We start from the raw sequence: 13454 nt of genomic DNA, 5'->3' as shown, positions 1-13454 counted from the left end.
ACATGGAAAAAGCCAGGTGATACTGCAAGGTATCAGATAGATTTTATCATGGTTAAGCAAAGATTTAGAAGTCAACTCATCGGCTGCAAAGCTTATCCTGGAGCAGACATTGATAGCGACTATAATTCAGTGATAATGAAATGTAGATTGGAGTTTAAAAACCTGAAGAAAGGTGCCAGATTAATCGGTGTAATTTAGAGAAGCTTAAGGAAGAGGCGGTAAAAAAGATTTTTGAGGAGGACATCGAAAGAGGTCTGAGAAAAACAGATAAGGTGGACAATGTAGAAGAAGAATGAGAGAATATTAAAAAGGAATCAACAGAATTGAACTTAGGCAGAACAAAGAGAACTGGTAGAAAACCTTGGATATCAGAGAATATATGGCAGCTGATGGATGAACGTAGAAAATATAAAAATGCTGGTGATGAAGAAAGTAAAAGGAAATATTGATAGTTAAGAAATACTATAAATAGGGAGTGAAAACTAGTGAAAGAATTGTGGATTAAAGAAAAGTGTTCAGAAGTGGAAAGAGAAATGATCATTGGTAAAATAGACAAAGCATACAAGAAAGTTAAGGAAACTTTTGTGGTACATAAATTAAAATCTAATAATGTGTTAAACAAAGATGGTACACCAATATATAATACGAAAGGTAAAGTCGATAGATGGGTGGAATATATTGAAGAGTTATACGGAGGAAATGAATTAGAAAATGGTGTTATAGAGGAAGAAGAGGATGTCGAAGAGGATGAAATGGGAGAAACAATAATGAGATATGAATTTAAGAGGGCATTAAAATATTTGAATGGCAGAAAGGCTCCTGGAATAGATGGAATACCTGCAGAATTACTGTGCTGTGCAGGTGAGGAAGCAATAGATAGATTATACAAACTGGTGTGTAATATTTATTTAAAAGGGGAAGTTCCATCAGATTTCAAAAAGAGTATTTTTGTCATGATACCAAAGAAAGCAGGACATCATAAATGTGAAGAATACAGAACAATTAACTTAAATAGTCATGCATAAAAAATCTTAACTAAAATTCTGTACAGAAGAATTGAAAGGAGAGTAGAAGAAGTGATAGGAGAAGACCAATTTAGTTTCAGAAAAAGTATAAGAACAAGGGAAGTAATTTTAGGCCTCAGGTTAATAGTAAAAGGAAGATTAAAGAAAAACAAATCAACATACTTGGCATTTATAGACCTAGAAAAGGCATTCAATAACGTAGACTGGCATAAAATGTTCAGCATTTAAAAAAAAATGGGGTTCAAATACAGAGGTAGAAGAACAATTGCTAACATTTACAGGAACCAAACAGCAACAGTAATAATTGAAGAACATAAGAAAGAAGTCGTAATAAAAAAGGGAGTCGGACAAGGATGTCCCTATCATCGTTACTTTTTAATCTTTCAATAGAACTAGCAGTTAATGATGTTAAAGAACAATTTAGATCCAGAATAACAGTACAAGTTGAAAAGATAAAAATGCAACAAATAAAAATGATATAGTAATTCTAGCTGAGAGTAAAAAAGATTTAGAAAAAACAATGAACGGCATGGATGAAGTCCTATGCAAGAGCTGCTGCATGAAAATAAACAAAATGAAAGTAATGAAATGTAGCAGAAATAATGAAGATGGACCACTGAATGTAAAAATAGGAAGAGAAAAGATTATGGAGGTAGAAGAATTTTGTTATTTGGGAAGTAGAATTACTAAAGATGATCGAAGCAGGAGCGATATAAAATGCCGAATAGCACAGGCGAAACAAGCTTTCAGTCAGAAATATAATTTGTTTACATCAAAAATTAATTTAAACATTTCTGAAAGTATATGTTTGAAGTGAGCTTTATCTGGAAGTGAAACTTGGATGATCGGAGTACCTGAGAAGAAAAGATTAGAAGCTTTTGAAATGTAGTGCTATAGGAGAATGTTAAAAATCAGATGGGTGGATAAAGTGACAAATGAAGAGGTGTTGCGGCAAATCTATAAATTGATATTTTAATTGTTTAATCTTTTTTGTCCAGTATTGTCATTCTACTATAATATAGATATGATAATAATTTAGATAAAGACTATTTAAAAATAGTTGTGCAGCTTAAAATTTTATCTTTTTCAGAAAATTTATGGAATGATGAAACATATGTTGAAATAAAAATAATATTATTAATTTTATAAGTATAAAATTTGATTTCCATTAATTTTGTGAACAGTAGACACTGTTCATTTTGCACTAAACAAAATGAGCTCTGCAACAAAATTGAAATTAAAATAAAAAGTATAAGCATATGTAAAAAAAATATGTATTGCATAAGCAAATTAAATAAAATATGTACTATTTAAACAAATTAAATTATTAGCAAAATTGTAAGAGGGTTTTTTTGATGACTGATGGCCGTTAATGTACTCTACTGTATTCCTGTTACAATAGACATATATAAAGATATAGGATGCACAACGAACATTTGCTGGGGGTTGACTCAAGCGAATACTTGAGTCAACATTAATTACTTTTCCCAATACCTTCATTGGTCAACATTTTGAAACAGAATGTTTTATGAAAAATTATTACACAGAAGTTTTTCATAAAATACTGCAAAATTTCATAAAAATGAAATAAAATTGGCTGCATAGATGCAGTCAAATACAGATTGAATTAACATGAAAACAGAATGAAATGTTAAAGTAATACATAACTTCATTCTGTTCTAGTCATTTTAATTTGATTATTACTCTTTTTTCATTAATTTCTGCCCTTTTAATTAATTAGATAAGATATTCCCAATATCAATGAAATGGCAGAAGAAATTTTGAGGTACATGTTAAACAAGATTTCAAAAGAACTTCCTTTTGCAGTGCAGTTCATTTTTTTATCTGTGAACTAGTATGTAGCATATGTACCAATCCTTTCATGATCAATACAAAGTATTATTATGTAGTGATCACAGCAAAAGTCTTTATTCCTTATTGTTATTGAAGTTGTCATAAAAAAAGGAGAATTTTTTGCTGCAATAAATTGTGTTACTTTTTCCTAGAGATAAATAATCTCTTTACATGGATAAAATAACTGATATGTTAACAAATTTGTATTAATTTAATATTTGTTAATCGATCTGCTCAGCTGACCCGATTGATAAAAAAAAAAAAAAAATAGTTCACAATTCAGAAGGCATTATGAAAGATATCGAGTTGATTTACTTTATTCTTTATTAAAAGCAAAAATGTTGTTAAAAATAATTAATTATAAACTGCATGAAATTTCTGGTAGAATAGACAAAGCACTAATTTTGTATAATATAGAAATTAGAATTTCAATATTTAAAATAAAATACGTATGTAACATGCATAAACTAATAGAAAGCGACGTTTTAGAGAATACTAATTAATTTAACAGTGAAAAAATTGTATAAATATGCTACGCTGCTGTGATTTATTTCCCATAACGTCTTGTTTTCGTATTCAAATTATCTAATAATGGTCCACTAAACTGTTAATACACTCCGTCCTTCACCTTTAACGATTCAGCCTCTAGCTTTATTTTCCCATAAAAAATATTTATCTTCTATTTTATAATATTTTTCTTTGCGGTTTAATTTAAGTTAATGTGTAATAAGATTAGGGTACATTAATTATATTTTTAGTTAAATACAACATTTATAATTTTAATAAGTTATAAAATAAAGTTATAAAGATGTTGTAAACGGTTTTGTAACTGTTTAACCTATTTTTAAGCATTCAATCGAACGAGAGGTAATTAAATTTTATTTTGTTGGTAACACTATTGAGCAAGAGGGCGGGAGAAACAGTTACGCAGTCTGCCGGCAAAACTTCACAATCGTTCAAGTCTCTCTTAAGTGAGCGTAGTGGAGTAGGTGTATTTGTTTGTTTTTATGTTAATTTCTATTGCGGAAATTGTGACGTGACAGTGTTATGTTATCGGTGTTGTGTTCAGATGACTCTTTGGATTATTGTTATTAGTAAGGTAAGTTTGTAATATTATACATATAAATTAAGCCACGTATTCATTTACACCTGCAGCCAACCTGTTCATAAGTTGACAAACAGTTGTCTCAGCTAACATTAGAGTGTAAACCTATTCTTTCGTTCCATCGGTCAAAGAATGTTACAGATAATCACATTTGAACTATCATGTATTCGTTTAAACCGATTGACCTTTGTAGTAGGTTTGTAATTATGTACTTTGTTTGAATAGTTGTATGTACCGTTCTTTCCTGTGTTTTTTTCTTATAAGTACGATTGCAGTTGTTTGCTATATAATATAAGAAATACTAAAGAAAGCAAATGATTATTACCGAAATTATTTGTTTATAATTTTTAAAGAGATAATATAACACGTTTTAATTATATGTCATTACGGGTAATAAATATATTATTAATAATTTTCTTTTTTTGTCGTTTAGTTTAAACTGCGTGAAATAACATTTAAATCATAATTAGCAATTTTTTCATATTTATCTACTTTTTTAATTTAAAAATTAAATAATTTAAATTTAAATACCGATATTCAACAGATATTTTTCTAATAAACTAAAAAAACTGAGATGGATTATGACTAACCGAAAAAAAATTAATATTTGGTTTTATTATGCTAGACAGAATATTTTGATTTTACACAATATAATATTTTACCCTCTTTTATTTCGGTTTTTAATTTCAATGAGTAACAGTTAATTGATTTTCCTATCGGCTTAAAGATTTACCTTTGAAAAAACAATGTTAGCCTTTCGATTAATTTTTAAATAATATTGACCCGAATTTTCCACGCACTTGTTTTACGATTAACAATGCAAAAACGTTTATTTTATTTTGTACAAATTTTATTTATTTATTTATTATATTTTTATAAGTCGCATCATTTTTATTTTTATAAATTATTATATATATTTATTAATACAGTCTACGACCACTTCTAGTTTTTATTTAATGATTTTTTCACGATCCATCCAAATCAAGATTTTACAACGGTTTCCTTCGATCCGATATATATATATATATATATATATATATATATATATATAGTGATAAATAAGAGATAAAATATATAGACTAAACAGTTTAAATAAAAATTGTATAAATTAGGTTATGTTATGATTTATTGTAGTGATTATGACAGATAAAGGACATTATATTCGAGGATCATTCAGTAATAAGACACAAATAGCTCTGGAGCAAAAACGGTTTATTTAATCAATGTCACATTTTTTCACTTTTCAACCTAATCTCCAGCAACATTAATCACTTATCCCATCTCTGAATCTGCTTATTTATGCACGCCGAAAACAAATATCAGAACCAGTATCGGGGCCAATTTAGCATATCTTTGATGTCGACATTGCCGTTAAACCATTTACGCCTCCTACAGGAGGAAAATGTAGCGCTCCTAGAGTGGAGCAAGCAGTTGGAATTCCGATGGGGCCAAGTTAGGACTGTATCGCGGTGAGGTACTACTTCCCGATGTAATTTGCCGTGGGTTCTGGAGTCGTTTTTTTACTCAAACAGCCTATCACAGGGTTGCGAAGTCATCACAGGGTTACCGACTTACTGGTCGGAAAGTATCATACATAACCCTGCTACTGACTGTTTTGGCTCCACAGCTATTTGTTTAATTATTGAAAAATCCTCGTATAAACATTTATTTTAATTAAACTGAAAATTCTGTTATTAAATTAAAAATACAATTATTTTAAAAAAAATTAGATTTCTTTAAATCAAAATTTTTCTTTTTAGTCACTGACAAATTAAAAGTAGCTATTAACGTTGTAACTATTTATTAAACTATTAATTTTTTTTGTAACTATTAATTAAAAGTCGAAATTTTAAAATAGTTAAATTTTTTTCAACACATTTTTTGTATAAAATATTAATAATAGGTGACCAAAAAATTTACCCGTACAACGAAAAAACCGTTTTAAAAAAATACAAAAAAAATGAGAAACGTGCGTCTTAATATAAATAAAATTATTTTAATGGGAATATTTGTTATTTTTAATCCTACATCTTTTCCGATTCGTTTGTTTAAATTTTCACACAAAAATATTTCATCAAAATAATTGTAATATAACTGCCGAGAAATTAAGTCGAAAAAAAATCGTATTACCTATAAAAATAAAAAATTATGTTAAAGAATAATAATCATTTAAAAAAAACTTTTTTTTTGGTGAAAGGGAAAATAAACAAATATACTCGTATTAGTCTTTAATTACTTTCTTGTACGAAGTAAAGGAAGTATTCTGATCGCGAAAAATTTCGGTTTTCAAATTTCAACGGAATTATCCATTTTGACCATCCCTGAATCCATTTTGACTAATTTCGGCTTGAAGTCTGTACGTACATATGTATGTATATGTACGTATCTCGCATAACTCAAAAACGATTAGCCCTAGGATGTTGAAATTTTGGATTTAGGACTGATGTAGCATCTAGTTGTGCACCTCTCCTTTTGATTGCAATCGACTGAACCAAAAGTGTCCACAAAAGACCAAAATAAAAAAAAAATTGGATTTTGGACTTTTTCTTCACTCCAGTAATAAGCTTTCATCGAGAGCTTTTCAACAATATATAATAAGTGGTACTTATTTTCATTGGTTGCAGAGTTATAGCCAAATTAAATTTTAATTAATGAAATATCTGGATCTTATAAGGGGAAGGCACTTCGGTTCGAATTAGACCTCATCTCCTTTTTTTAATGTAATTATAGATTTATTAATAATTATTAACATCTGATTGTAAAAAAAGTTTTACAATAAATAATAATTCAAAAATAACAGTAAATATATGTATTAAAAATATCAGAAGTTATTAATGAAATAAAATTTTATGACTTTTCATTTAAAAAAATGTGTATATGTAATTTAAATAAGCGTACAAGTAAGTCATGTGGTGTCCCCATCAGATTTGGTGAAACACTTCATTTTCTTGGTGGTTACATCGTAACCATTTAAAAATATAGTATTAGATAGATATAAGACATTTATTTAAACAATTATAAGGGGACTTTTTACTCTGTCCTAATATTTCATGAATTAATAATTGTATAAATATTTTATGTAAATAACTAATATTTTAGAAAATATGTAACTGTCCATTTTATGAAAGAATTGGAGGATTATATTTCAAATGAAATAAGTGTAAATGTAGTGCAGCAAAAAATGTGTATATGTAATTTAATAGGCGTACAAGGAAGTCCACATCACATTTTTTTTATCAGTATGTACCACTCTCATCGGAACGGTTAGGTATGACACATACGGGTAAAAAAAAACTGAATTACGATTGATCTATCCATTTTCCTGGGTAGATCTTGGGAAACCGTGATAAGATCTTGATCTATAAGTCACAGAATCATAATTATATCTATATGCATCGCAGAATACATAATTAATTTTTTTGAAATAAAAATGGCGGCAAAGAATTCCTTAATTTTAAAGAGAACTTTGCCCTCGACAGATTACTGTTTACTGTAAAAATCAAGTTGAACATTAAAACTTGTAAGTATGCGTTGATGAATCGCGTAAAGAAATTATTCTATTTTGAGATACGAAACTCACGATGACCGTATCCCCCATCCTACTTGACTAAACTTAAACGGCATCAGTGATTCTCGTGTTCAATCGTACTCGTTCTCATGAGTATATGTTAATCCGGCAAGAAAATATCAAACTAAATAGGTTTAATATCCTTCACTCTGAATAGAATCGCCCGAATACAAAAATGAATCGTCTAATCAAGAATAAAATTTTGAATCTAGAAACAACCCTCACCTCTTTATAGAGGTTTGAATGAAACCGAACACAATCGGAAAGTACGGTAGCTACCTAAGGTGGATTAAATTATATGAAAATATTTACCTATCCGTCGTGTAACATTTTGAGATATAGGTCCAAAGAGTTACATATCTCCCTGCCTCTAGACCGATCGTGATCAAAATTAAGCGGCATGAGTGTTGTGTATACAGAAATCGTTGAGTCAAATTTTATCCGAATCGGTCCATACGGTTTATCGATATGAAAAAGGGCAACATATATCTTTTCGGAATTTTTCAACGCAAAAATTGTGTTTTCTGATTAGAAATCGGTAAAGATTTATAAAAATTTCGACATGAAAATATGCCCCGGCAGCAGACTTTCCCCATACACAGCTATACGAGGTGTGTGAGAAAAGTAATGAAATTGGTAACACTGCGAGCGATCTGGCAACGCTGTGTCTACCGGTCTGTTCTAGACCGGTTTGTTCATCCCTTTCACATGCTCAGTACGAGTCTCAATTCCGTTCAGGGAACATATTATTTTTGACAGCGCCATCAGTGAAGTTGTGTGTTACAAAAATGGAGGATCGTAATTTAGAGCAACGTTGTGCAATCAAGTTTTGTGTTAAACTTTGGGAATCCGTGAGTGTGACCTTTGAAAAGTTGAAACAGGACTATGGGGAACATTGCTTATCAAGAGTACAAGTTTTCCGCTGGCAAAAATCATTTTTGGAAGGCTGAGAACATGTTGAAGATCAACCTCGCTCAGGGAGACCTTCAACTTCAAAATCTGAAGAAAACGTTAAGCGTGTGAGGGCTCTTGTGAGATCAGACCGTCGTTTAACAATAAGGATGATGAGTGAACAGTTAAATTTAAACACTTTCACCGTACATCAAATTTTGACAGATGATTTGGACATCCGAAAGGTTTGTGCGAAATTTGTGCCGAAAAACCTCACAACGGAACAGGACAATCGAAGAAACGTGTGCGTTGATCTTGAGAGAATTGACAATGGACAAGAATTCTTCAATCGTGTGATCACAGGTGATGAATCCTGGATATTTGAGTACGATCCTAAAACAAGCGAAGAGTGGCACACTCCGTCATCTTCTCGACCGAAAAAATGTCAAATGAGCAAATCAAAGATCAAAACCACGCTGATTTCCTTTTTTGACAGTAGAGGTGACAAATTCTTTATGCACGATAAAGAATTTGTTCCTCCAGGACAAACTATCAACCAAGTGTTTTTTTACAAAGGTGTCCTTGAAATGCTCAGGAAAAGTGATTCGCGTGAGACCAGACATTGCAGACAAGTGGATGCTTCATCATGACAGTGCCCTGTGTCACACGGCCATTTCCATCAGGGAATTTTTGACCTCAAAATGCATTCTTACGGTTCCTCAAACTCCCTTATTCACCTGATTTGAGTCCTTGTGACTTTTTCCTAAAATAGAAACATGTTTTAAAAGGACGTCATTTTGGAACTCTGGAGAACATTCAAAAGACTGTGACCGACCAGTTTAAAGCCCTACCAATTGAAGCCTTCCAGCGCTACTACCAGGAGTGGGAATAATGACTCCGCCGGTGTATAGGTGCCCAAGGGAACTACTTTGAAGGGGATAATATTGTTGTTTGAAAAAAATAAAAACTTTGGTAAATAAAAAGTCAGTCTCATTACTTTTCTCACACACCTCGTATAGTCGTGAAAGTAAAAATACAGGGCTATTTCAAATTGTGCGACAATTTCTTGGGAGATGATTCTATAGCCAAAAATAAAAAAAAAACGTTCATATACTCGTATACATAGGTCAGAAAACGGATTCATTAGCAGCTTTGCGCTCGCGAAACATTTCGCCCTGCTCTCTGCTCCCTCTGTGAAATTAAACCGTACTAAAATTGTTGGTACAAATCGAGGGGTACATTTGGTGTTTCTTTACGGTTTTTGATTTAAGAAATTGAATAAAAGTGGTCTCAGACACTAATTCGCTTACGTCGTCAGAAAAACGGGGTAAAACGTATAAAGTTTTTTTCGGAAAGTACGCTTTTTTAGGTTTAGAATAAAATAACTTAGTTCATTTATTGATAAACAAATAAAAATTTCTAGTTAACTTAAGAGAACCCATAGCGTTGGCCTAGTGGTGAAGATGTCTTCGCAAATCAGCTGATTTCGAAGTCGAGAGTTCCAACGTTATAATTCTAGTAAAGGCAATTACGTTTACACGGAGATGAATACTAGATCGTGGATACCGGTGTTCTTTGGTGGTTGGGTTTCAATTAACCGTACATCTCAGAAATGGTCGAACTGAGACTGTACAAGTCTACAGTTTACTTACACTCATACATATCATCTTCTGAAGTAATACCTGACGGTGATTCCCGGAGGCTAAATAGGAAAAGAAAACAAGCTAACTTAAGAGAATTTAATTCTAAGAAAATTGATTTAAATAAAGTCTATTAAAATTAAACACAAATTTGTGAAGTTAAACTTTAATTAGAAATAAAAGAACCGGAAAAGTGATACGATTTTAAACTTAATCTTAATTTAATAGGCGTCACGTACGATGATCTGAAAGCCCATTTAATTTTTTTAATTTAATTAAATTTGTTTAATATTAAAATATTTCATTAAAAAGGTGTTAAATAATGCATTTACGTATTCGTGATTTCAATTATTAAATTTATTTTCTATGATGTGACTTTTTTTTGGAACGAGATATAATAATATTAATGTAAAACATTGTCTAATAATTTATTATACTATGGTTTCGCAATGAATAAAGAGCGCGCGCTTTGCTTGGCCGGTTACGTTTTCTATTTCCATAACTAATTCAGTGGTATCGATAAGTAATTTCCCAGATCGGTTGTGTAGTATTCTTGATATTAGAATTACTAAAAATATATTACCGGCTTATGTATTTTTTTATTTAAAATTTTTTATTTATTATTTAGATCGTGTATTCGAATTAATTTTAGATTCAGTGATCTAAAAAATAAATAAATAAAATGCAGGCTGGATGTCAGTCGATAAACTTGTTGGAATTGATTTTATGTTAATTATAACATAATTAACGTTTATTTTGAGAAAACATGCTGTTGCATATTTTAATTTAATTTATTTTGTTAATTGTTGCGCGCGTATATGTGTAGGTCGATCGATTGTTTAAGAGATATTCATTTTTTATATTCTTTATTTATAATTATAAGATGTAAATTTTTGTTTTTCTACACTTCATCGAGTTCAAAAAATCGGCCGACCAAGCGGTATGTGTTGGGTAATGTTTAACGTGCTTTCCTGTACTCTAGATCGTATCGTTCTTACTTTTAAGTTCAAGGATTTTGATTTTTCAACAGAACTTTGAAGTCGACTGATTTTTTGACGTAGTAATTAAGCGGAATGTCTCTTAATATTTAATGAGAATCATTTTTATTAATGAAAGTAATTCTCGTAATTCTAAAAAAACGTAATAGTTTTTGAGGAGAATCTTTTTCATTTGCAGTTCTTATCATATATGATATATAAATAAATATATATATATAAAATGTAATTATAAATATCACATACCGTCTTCCCAAGTGCTCCACCAGCGGGGCCTAGGCGAGTCCCCAGGTTCAGAGACTCGCCTAGGCTGATCGCGGGATCTCCGGGCCGAACCCAGGGTCGCGCAGAGTTCACTTCACTCGCCATTACCGAACCAGAGGGCTCCGCCTCCTTGACTCCCACATTGTTCGTTACCCTCATGGTTGTGAGAGTAATACTGACAGATAACAATTAAGTTATTCAAAGAAAGTAGACAGAATAGTATTTAATATGGTAACTAAAGTAAATGAATTAATTTTCTTTTCTTTAATGAATATTTTTAATTTATAACTTTACCTCCAAGGGGCTAGGGCCTCGATCTATTCGTGTTATAACACGAATGTGTACTGCACATTTGAAAGGGATCGGTCGGTCGGTTGAAACAAATAGACAATTTTCTGCATTTTTGTATAAGATGCACGTTTTTTCAAAAAACCAGAAATTTTTTTTTCTTCTAGAAATTACTTTTGTGAACGATATTTCAGCCGATCCAAAAATTTGTGAATTTTTAAGTGTTTCATCTAACTGTACATTCGAGAACAAAGAATTCGTTCAATCGTTTACAACATCTGTACCGATACTAGTACGTGGTTGATGTGTATTTCTATTAAACCAGACTATTAGTTCAGTGAGGAACATCTACGTAGATTATATCATACGTGATATTTAAATGGATATTTACAACTTTTAATTAGTTTGTATTTATTTGTCTACGTCGGATTTTAGCAAAAACCGTGAACGTATTGCGTTTTGCGTTTAAAATATTTATTGAAGTTTCTTTTTTGTAAAGAGTGACCCGATTCCTAAGCGAGCGATGCAAGGATGGTAAAAATGTTGACGGGGACCCCAAACAGAATCCTTGTCCGGGCGCCTTACAACCTAGTTGCATTCTGTTTGTAAATATAAAAAAAAGAATTTGTTAAATATTTCACGCTAATGAAGGTCTTATATAACATGTTTTGCTAGAAAATAATTAGCTTCCGTCCATGTAAAATTAACGTTCACAGTTTTTAGGAAAAATCTTTTTTATTTCGCAACATAAACTTCTTTCAAATCTGTACCTTTAATTCGATGATGTCAAGTTTTTTATCTCAACCTTGTTGTTTGATGTATCCAAAGTCGTTTTGGTTAAATTTTGTACGGTAATAATTTCATAGTTTCGCGAAAATCTCTTTCTAGCATGCCGCTTGTTCATATTTGAAAACAGATAATAGTCCAAAGATGCATAATTCGTAGTACAATTTTCGTGTTGCAGTCGCAGAAGGAGAACGGTATTGTCTCGGTAAAAGGAATCTTTTTTTCGTCAAATATGGTCGTTTTTTCTCTATTCTCTCGTTTACAGTAATCCAGAAAAGATACGTAATATTTCTTGTAGTAAAATTTTGTTGCAAAGTGTTATTTATTTATTGGAAATTTAACAGAACTATATGTCACACCACCAATTTTTCATGTTTTACAATAATTTTATCAAAGACAGAGATTCAGCTCGGGGGGCCGTATCTTAATAAAAAAAATTTATGTTTTACTAAATTTTTCAAGCCAAAAACCATATGTAACCGATAAATTTACCGCTTAATTTTACTTCCAAGCGTTTCAATACGTCTTTATTTTACCCTTAGAACAAAAACAGTACGAAATTTTTCTCAAACTTTAACTCGAATACGAAGCGTTTCAAAATTGATAATCGTTTAAACGCTTTCATTATTTCCATTTTACAGTGCACTAAAATTCTTTCTTTGGGAGAAAAAACCGGATTTTTATTAATACTAATAAATAAAACTTATTACAGTATATTAAATTTAATCGGTTAAGGAAGTGAAAACAGGCACAAAATTGTCAGACTACAAAATTTTGGGGGTCCAATTCAACAGTTTCTGCCTTATCTCAACTGTTTATCGGCCGATTTGAACTAGTGTCGTGTCATTTTGTTTAGAATAAAAAGTTTACAATTTTATTTAATAAAATATAATTCGTAAAATTAATATTTACAGAGTATAAAAAATTTCATGTCCCATCATGGAGTTTTCGAAAGTAAAATCTTCTATTTTATTTAAATTTTTTTGTATGTAGGGTACATGTACATCAAATTTCACTGAAATACCTCAATCTGTTCTT

The 13454-nt window shown here is 30.8% G+C and overlaps 1 protein-coding gene across 1 annotated transcript in view; it reads left to right on the top strand.

The window, feature by feature from the left end:
- The first annotated feature begins 3797 nt into the window (after positions 1 to 3797).
- The window catches only part of LOC142323057 (uncharacterized), a 134004-nt gene continuing 124347 nt past the window's right edge, over positions 3798 to 13454 (top strand). The window contains exon 1 of the mRNA XM_075362175.1: positions 3798 to 3978. The gene's annotated coding sequence lies outside the window, so the exon portion shown is untranslated. The remainder of the gene's footprint in view (positions 3979 to 13454) is intronic.

The sequence above is a fragment of the Lycorma delicatula genome, chromosome 1 (genome assembly GCF_047948215.1).
Source record: "Lycorma delicatula isolate Av1 chromosome 1, ASM4794821v1, whole genome shotgun sequence".
NCBI lineage: Eukaryota > Metazoa > Arthropoda > Insecta > Hemiptera > Fulgoridae > Lycorma > Lycorma delicatula.
The sequence above is the reverse complement of the archived record's forward strand: the minus strand, read 5'-3'. Positions and strand labels throughout refer to the sequence as shown.